The 8,999-nt window shown below is 45.1% G+C and overlaps 1 protein-coding gene across 1 annotated transcript in view; it reads left to right on the top strand.

Annotated features, from left to right (window-relative positions):
- The first annotated feature begins 342 nt into the window (after positions 1 to 342).
- The window catches only part of LOC309643692 (uncharacterized protein), a 104,534-nt gene continuing 95,877 nt past the window's right edge, over positions 343 to 8,999 (top strand). Inside the window, exon 1 of the transcript XR_014253969.1 lies at positions 343 to 8,918. The gene's annotated coding sequence lies outside the window, so the exon portion shown is untranslated. The remainder of the gene's footprint in view (positions 8,919 to 8,999) is intronic.

Here is an 8,999-nt window from a genome sequence, read left to right as displayed (position 1 = left end):
GGATTGGGCTGCCGAGCATAGTGTTCGTCTGACACGTCACAATCGATGTGGCAGAATCTCCTGGGACCACAGTTGTATGTAAGGGAAGGAGTATGTGTTGGCATACCCAGGTGGGATTTCAAGTCTCGACTTTGCATGAGAACCTGCTAGGACTGCTGGAAGAAATGAAAAGAACTTTAATAATTAATTGCTGGATCCTAGGAAAGCAGGTTGCCATCTCTAGGGAAAAAAAATAAAAGGTGACCTTGACCTCTGAAGAGTAAGCCTGGGTGGGCAAAGAGTTCACTCCGACGTAGAAGGCTGTGGCTTGAAATTGATGGGGAAAAAAAAAAAAAAGAAATTGATGGGGAGGAGTCTCTGTACCCCTGGCTGGTTGATGGTGGTTGACGGTAGATGACTTCTGACCCAGCTGTGGGTGGAAGAAGCCAGGAGGCCACAAGAAAATGGAATTAGGACTTCCCTTGTGGCTCAGTGGTTGGGAATACGCCTGCCAATGCAGGGGACATGGGTTCGAGCCCTGGTCCGGGAGGATCGCACATGCCGCGGAGCAACTGGGCCCGTGCGCCACAATTGCTGAGCCTGCGCTCCAGAGCCCGTGTGCCTAGAGCCCGTGCTCCGCAACAGGAGAGGCCACCGCAATGAGAAGCCTGCGCGCCACAGCAAGGAGTGTCCCCCACTCGCCGCAGCTGGAGAAAGCCCGCATGCAGCAATGAGGCCCCAACACAGCCAAAAATAAATAAATAAATAAATTAATTAATTAATTAATTTTTAGAAAAAGAAAATGGAAATAGCTGGCGTGTTCCTTTTGGAGCGTTATAAAGAAGTTGTGAATACTGGTGAGGAGAGACACCTCTCCCAAGGGTGGTCAGAAGGCCGTGCAGACTGTGTTCTGCCACATCGAAGGAAGCGCACTCACACAGCAGACACTAGAGCCAGATCTTTCCAGCATGTGGCAGCCAAGTGTTGCATCCCAGCAAAAGCAGGCTATCATGATGGCTCCTGATAGAAGGAGTCCAGTGTCTTGAGGAAGGGCACCCTTTGGTCTAAGTGGCACAGGGGCACAATATGGAGTAGTGGTGGCCAAGGTCAGAGAACAGGACGATGTCCCCACTGGGCAGTGACACTGACAACAAAAACCTGGGAGCTGTGTTGTTAATGGCCAACACGAGCAGTGACGTATGGAGTCAACAACATTGACCTTGGTGACGGCTAGGTTGGATTTCATGGCAAAACCCACAGCAATCCCATTGAAGCAAAGAGGAGAATGGCACCAAAGAGAAGTACAGGAAGGCTGTATCAGCTGAGGTGGTGTTGATAAGATACCGAAGTCCTACCTGGGAAAGGACAGGGCAGTGGACTGGAGTTGAAGATATTTCTGTCACACTGCAGTTGTGACCCATTCCCTTAGGACGCTCTGTCTGGGGAGAACATATTACACGGGGGCTGGAAAAACTGTTTTAAAGGCCATGTTCTTTAAATCATTAAAAGTTATGATAAGTGGCCTTACCTGGTGTTGTAGGGAGAGTCATCAGCCATCATTAAATAAATAACCTTTGTTTTTCCTCACCCAGAAGATACCGCAGTTTCCCATGTGAGAAGCAGGTTGAGCCCCAATCAGTGCTTGGAATTTCGAGCACCTGCCCTTATGACTTTAGATGTGTGGCTCATACTCAGAACTACTACTTGCTTTCTTTGTCCACAGGGCCTGATTATACAGGGTACGTCTCCTTTCTCTGCAGTCATGCCAGCCTCTCACTGGACCTCAGTTGTAGCCACTCTGGAGGATGCCTGCCTATCTCTCTTTGAAGTGAATTATTTTGGGCATGACACTTAGTCTATATAAAGTTAGGCAATACTGAATATACTCTAAACATTTGCTCAAAAATTATTCAACTATTTTCATGAGATAATACAATTTCATTAACTTCTCACAGTTTAATTCATGATTATTCTACGTGGGCTGAGCCAGAAGCCCTGCCAAACCTCCCACCCCATCCTTTTAAGATTAAAATATGTCCCTTATTGATAAAACATTACACATTCACTGTAAAAAAAAGTTAAAAGATACAGGTGGGCAAAAAGAAGAAAATAAAAAACACCCCAGTTCCATTCTCAGACTTAACCACTATTCACAACTTGATGTATATTCTTCAAGATCTTCTATGTAAGGATACATGAATGCTTGTGTATAAAAGGCACTCACATGCCTATAAAACACAAAGAAGGCTACGTCCAGTTATCTCAATAACTACATTATTTGTTTCTAATACTTCAACTTTATAAAATATTTGCCTCTTTTTATTTCATAACCACCTGTTCTTATTTATGGTGGTGGCTATTTATTCATTTAGTTCTCTGAAGTTTTATATACATTTTGATTTAAAATCTCTTCAAGATTGCATATCATCTCCAGTTCCTTAAGTGTAAATTTTCTTGTTTTGGGGGTCTAGAGACTTTAGTGTTGTTGGTCTTCCTTATAGATTTTGTAATTCTTGTCTATGAGCTCATCTTCCACAGAAGCCATCTTTCCAAGGATGTCTCCACTGTGTTCTCTGGGTTATGGAGGGAGGATTCCCACAAGGGAGGTTTCAGTGTTGTCCTTTAGGATATAGCACTGCCAGACCAAACCTTAGGCTAGTGGACCAGGACTGTTGACTCTGTTTTCATCTGTAGCTGGGCAGATGGCTGTGTTCAGTATAATCTTTGCCTGGTCCTCTCCAGTGTGGGGCAGCATGGTCCTGTCTCCTGACCTCATGACTCTCTGCTGCATGGGGGGCTCATGGCTCACTGAAACCCCAACCCCAGTCACCCAGTCTGAGTCCCCTGTGGGTCTCGCAGCTTCAGTTCTCATTTAAATCTTTGTTCCTGAAACTGAGCAGGACCCTGTGGGGCCTTCCCAGGGACAGGCCACCCCCTTCCCCTGTGTCCCCTGCCTGTTGTTTGTAGAAAAGTGTTAGCCTCCTAGGCCTTCCCTGAGTTCCAAAGAGCAAATTTAATTAAAGAAGTAAGAAAATGCAGAAAGAAATAAAAACAGTCATGCAAGACGAAATAATAGTTTAACCATAAAACAAAGTCAAGGACCTTCAGTTCCTCCTCAAGGGCTATAGATAATATCCTAAGCCATATCTTTGAGTGTTTCTGTAGGTACTAAAATCCCCACCAGGTGGAAGAAGTTAACTGCATGGTGACCACCAGTACAAGGACCACCAGACCGGTTGGAGCCAGAAAACTGATAATTGAGATTCCCAAAACATTCACCCGTTTACCTCACCATCAACCAGTCAGAGAATTGTGCACGGGCTGATCATACACCCCACAACCCTCTCCCTCATACTGTCTTTAAAAACCCTTTCCTGGAAGCCATCGAGGAGTTTGGGTCTTTTGAGCATGAGCTGCCGGTTCTCTTTGTTTGGTGCCCTATAATAAATGCTATAATTTCTTTCACCAGAACCCAGTGTCAGTAGATTGGCTTTGCTGTGTGTCAGGCAAGCAGACCCAAGTTCCGTTTTGTAATATTCCTACTCTGTCCCTAGAGATTTGCCTTTTTTGTTTGGAGCTTGGAGATGACATTTTAAAATGTGTTTTCATATTTTATCAAGCTTTTCTATGTATTTGCAATAGGAAGTTAGGGCAGTAGGGGAGGTTCACCTAGCGCTCATCATCTCGACCTGAAATTCAATACCAGTTATCCCTATGTTGGGTGATTTGTGCTTGTCTTCCATAGAGCAACATGTTCTTAATTGCTTTAGTTGTTTTGTCATTTTCCTCCATGTTCACTATAATTATCTCAAGCTTTTCCTCTGAGCCAGAAAATTTGTTAGCTTCTTTGATGTTTCTAACTTATCTAATAGATCTATAAATCTCTTGTGTTTGTCCTTAATTTTTTGCCTTCACTCTAGATTTCCTTTTTATTTTATTTAGTTGATTTATCAACTCATCCTTGGGCTCTTTTTTAATTAAGTTTCATAAACATACTAAATATGTTTAAATTAATTATACACTAAACGGATATAATTTACTAAATGTTAAATTAATATAATTAACTATTAAATTAATATAATTAATTAAATATTCATATTGGTTCTATAGTGTGAAGCACTCAGGAGTTTTCTTCTGTAACTGGGACAGTGATTACTTCTAGACTGGCTTTGTTTATCTTTTTCATATTCTGTTTCTTGCTTATTTTCCTTCTGTTCCCCTCCTCTGCCTTCTCCTTCTTGTTCTTCTTTTTAAAAATCTAGCATGTTGGCTTAGCTTCCCTAACATTTCTTTTAATTTTGCATGGGTAAGTCTGGCCAGACAATCTAATGCTCTGAAAGTGTGAGAGCGAGTTCCCCTTGACACCCTTTCTACCTACCTGTCATTCCCTTGACACTAGAGTTTGGGGGATGGGAGTACTTCCTGCTTCACTGAGGTCTGAGGGTTACAGGGACAGATGAAGGACAGATCTGGGCTCTGCTGTCTCTCCTGAAATCCATTCAGTGCCCCACACCAGGATCCTCTTTACCTAACAGGGATGTGACCTCCTCCTGGAGCTTTGGCTTGTTCCTGGAAGGCACCTTAGAGCCCTGAAAAAACAAGTGCAGCTGCTCCTCCAGCCCCTGTTGGCCTCCCTGATGGATTTCTCCCTGGGATTTCTCCTCGACTTTCCCCAGGCTGCCTATTCAACCTCTCAGCCCTCTCTCTGCCAAATTGTGACGAACTGATGACACTCCTTGAGGTCTTATTCTCTAACCTTCTCTTCTCATTCAGCTCCAGGTGTGTGGAGGGGGAGAGACAACTAACATTCCATTCTGGAATTCTCTGTTTCTTTTCTCTTGACACATTTTCAGTCTTATGAGGTTGTTCTATTTTCCATATTTGGTTGACTCTGGTTAACGTTTGGCTTTTTTCTAAAAAAGTTACTTTTCAATCACTTAAAGATGAGTAAAATATTGGGTTGGTCAAAAAGTGCCTTTGGTTTTTAAGTAAAAATAAAAGACACATTTTTCATTTTCATCAAGAACTTCATTGAACAACGTATTCACCCTTTTGTTCCACTACCTTCTGCCATTTTTTCAGGCAACTTCATAATTCCACCTTCCCAAAACTTTTTATCTTTTTGAGCAAAGACCTGTTCCAGGTGCCTTTTACAGTCTTTCAGTGAATTGAAATGTTTTCCATTAAGAGAATTTTGTAAAGACCGAAATAAATGGAAATCCAAAGGTGCAATGTCTGTTGAATACAGCAAATGAATCAGAACTTCCCAGCCAAGCTGTAACAGTTTATGCCTGGTCATCAAAGAAACATGTGGTCTTGCATTATCCAGATGGAATATTATGCATTTTCTGTTGACTAATTCTGGATGCTTTTTGTCGAGTGCTGCTTTCAGTTGGTCTAATTGGGAGCCGTACTTGTTGGAATTAATCGTTTGGTTTTCCAGAAGGAGCTCATAATAGAGGATTCCCTTCCAATCCCACCATATGCACAACATCACCTTCTTTGGATGAAGACCGGCCTTTGGTGTGGTTGGTGGTGATTCATTTCACTTGCCCCATGATCTCTTCTGTTCCACATTATTGTACAGTATCCACTTTTCATTGCCCGTCACAATCTGTTTTAAAAACGGAACGTTTTAAAAACGTATAAGTAGAGAATCGTATGCGGAAATACGGTCAAGAAGATTTTTTTCCCTTAAATTATGTGGAACCCAAACATCAAAGTGATTAACATAACCAAGCTGGTGCAAATGATTTTCAACCTTGATTTGGATATTTTGAGTATGTCGGCTATCTCCCGCGTGGTATAACATTGATTGTTCTCAATTAATGTCTTTTTTAAAAAAATTTAATTAATTAATTAATTAATTTAGCCTGCATTGGGTCTTTGTTGCTGTATGCAGGCTTTCTCTAGTTGTGGCGAGCAGGAGCTACTCTTCATCGTGGTGCGCGTGCTCCTCATTGTGGTGGCTTCTCTTGTTGCGGAGCACGGGTTCTAGGCACGCGGGCTTCAGTAGTTGCAGCACACGGGCTCAGTAGTTGTGGCACATGGGCCCTAGAGCACAGGCTCAGTAGTTGTGGCGCATGGGCTTCGTTGCTCCACGGCATGTGGGATATTCCTGGACCAGGGATCGAACCCGTGTCCCCTGCGTTGGCAGGCGGATTCTCAACCACTGCACCACCAGGGAAGCCCTCTTTTTTTGCATTTGAGTTGCGTTTTTACCTCTTGAAATAATAAAGCATAATATGCCGAAAATGTTGCTTTTTTCTTCCATCTTCAATATTAAAATGGCTACACAAAAAGTCACCAAATTTGATAAGTCTGTTTTTTTAAATGCATGCTACTATGACAGCTGTCACACACAATCTAACAAAGTTGTTTCGAATGAAGTTAAAGACAACTAAGTGGGGGCTTCCCTGGTGGCGCAGTGGTTGAGTGTCAGCTTGCCAATGCAGGGGACGCGGGTTCAAGCCCTGCTCTGGGAAGATCCCACATGCCGCGGAGCAACTAGGTCCGTGAGCCACAACTACTGAGCTCTGCGCGTCTGGAGCCTGTGCTCTGCAACAACAGAGGCCGTGATAGAGAGAGGCCCGCGCACCACGATGAAGAGTGGCCACCGCTTGCCGCAACTGGAGAAAGCCCTTGCACAGAAACGAAGACCCAACACAGCTATAAATAAATAAATAGTAAAAATAAAGGAGTTCCTTTAAAAAAAAAAAAAAAAGACAACTAATTGCTACTAGAACCATCTTATGGAAAAAACCGAACGAACTTTTTGGCCAACCCAATAGAAGACAGTTGTGTGATCTGGCATCACTGTACCACCTTTACTCAAAGTCTAAGCAGATGTAGCCATCGACAACACCTCATAGGATCCCAGGGACTCCTAGGTTATCGCTACCTCCAGGGGCTGGTTCATGCTCCTCAGACAGTAGACCCTCTCAGTCTCTTTCTCAGGCCCTCCGACCCCTGGTTTCCTCATCTGTGAAATGAGTGTGCTGTATATGCAAGTAACTTATGTTGAAAGTTCACTGTGTCTAAAATGAAATTATACTTCCTTCCTACACCCAAAATGTAGAGTTTCCTTCTCGATGATTTCTGAGCGTTTCCTGAGGCACGGCCTGATGTGAGCTCCAGAAAGTCTCTCCATCCAGCCTTCTCACCTTGCTACCATGATTATGCCTCTGTAGCTCATGAGACTGGTCCCACAGTGACTCCACCAGGCCTTGGGGAGAGGACACTGCCCTGCTCCCAGCCCCATCGCCCCTGTGACAACAGGCTCCTGAGAGTAATTTCCACCTGCCTTAGAAGAGACGTGTCTGGTACCCACAGGCCTCCATCCAGCAAAGGCCACTTCAACCCCTACCAACAGCAGTCTCCAGGCCCACTTACTGCACGGAGAGGAGGAGAAATCCTTTCCTCTTCCAGCCCAAGGCATTCTCCCTTGCCTGCCACAGGATGACTGACAGTAAGAACACCCTTTATGTTAAGGAGAGTCTCCCCATGCCCCCCAACACCCCTCCCACCACATACCCAAAGGTGTGGCCTCATCCCCTTGGCTCAGAGAAGAGAACCATCATCGTCTCCAGTCTGAAGGTTTTGGTCTTAGCCAGGGGCCAGTCCAAGTAGCAATATTCTCTGCCCAGTGCATTGTCACAGCCTTTCCTCTAACCTGGAATGAGGAGAGGGTCAGTCTGCCATCATCTGGTCACCTCATCTCCCATGAATGAATCTTGAACAATTCAATACCTACATCTCCCAGGAACCAACAATTATTTTTAGCCATAGAGCATCCTACACCCAGATGTAAGGAAAGAGAACACCTAAAACATATGCCTAATTTTTGGGGGGCCAGTTCTGCTCCTATACTCAATTTGTGTTCCCAGACAGGACATATCACTTCTTAGATCAGAAGCACCCTATCTGGGCTTCCTCCAGAACAACGCTGGCTGCTTGCCTCACATCTGATTGACTGCAAGTGCTGTTTGACATGATTAAAACTTGACAACAAAGAATGAACCCTAAAGTAAACTCCGGACTTTGGGTAATTATGATAGATCAGAGTAGGTTCATTACTTGTAACAAACGTACCCCTCTGGTGGCAGATGTTGATAATCGGGGAGGCCACGCATGTGTGGAGGCAGGAGGTATATGGCACATCTCTATATCTGCCCCTCAATTTTGCTCTGAACCTAAAACTGCTCTTAAAAATTGTCTTAATTTAAAAAATTTATTTTTGAGCATACTGGTGTCTGGCTCACAGGAGAGAGTTTCGGAGGCTGTGCCCGAGATAAGGCTGACTTCTGGAAGCCTCTCCGTAGACAGGCACGACTCCCCCGGGCTCCCACCCCTCGCTGGAGAGTAAGCCTCAGAAGCTCCAGCTCGGCCCTTCCTGCCCGGCTTTGGCGAGCCCTGTGTCTGACGGGACTGCCCCTTTTCTCACCTGCCTGAGGTCTGTGCTGCAGAACATTCCAACCGCTCAAGAAAGGCAGGACCAATGGGTTATTCAAGGCCAGTTAAAGTTTCAGCTCAGCTCCCCACCGCCTTACCTGTTACCACCTCTACAGTTTTCACCTGACGGGACCGGGGTGGAGGGAGGGAGTTGCTAGAAGGATTATTTCCTGTTCCTGCCTTGGAGGGGCTGCTGCGGCTGTCCTGACCTCTGTGCTGGGCAGAGAAGGAGGCCAAATACACGAGCCCCATCTTAGTGCAATGACCACGTGAGGGCTTTGGGCCTCCCTGGGGTCCTGAATCTGGAATCAAGAGCCGCAGAGAATGAGGAACAGGGGCCCTCTGTGGAGAAAGACTGAGAACTTTTCTTCACAGCCAGAAAAATTGCTATTCCAGAGGAGACTGGAGATTGTCTTTGGGCCTGAACCCCTCTTCGGTCCTGCCTTTCTTGAGCGGTTGGAATGTTCTGCAGCACAGACCTCAGGCAGGTGAGAAAAGGGGCAGTCCCGTCAGACACAGGGCTCGCCAAAGGCGGCAGGAAGGGCCGAGCTGGAGCTTCTGAGGCTTAC

The sequence above is a fragment of the Balaenoptera physalus genome, assembly GCF_965194825.1.
Source record: "Balaenoptera physalus genome assembly, chromosome: 15".
NCBI classification, from domain to species: domain Eukaryota; kingdom Metazoa; phylum Chordata; class Mammalia; order Artiodactyla; family Balaenopteridae; genus Balaenoptera; species Balaenoptera physalus.
This window is presented reverse-complemented; position numbering and strand designations above follow the sequence as displayed.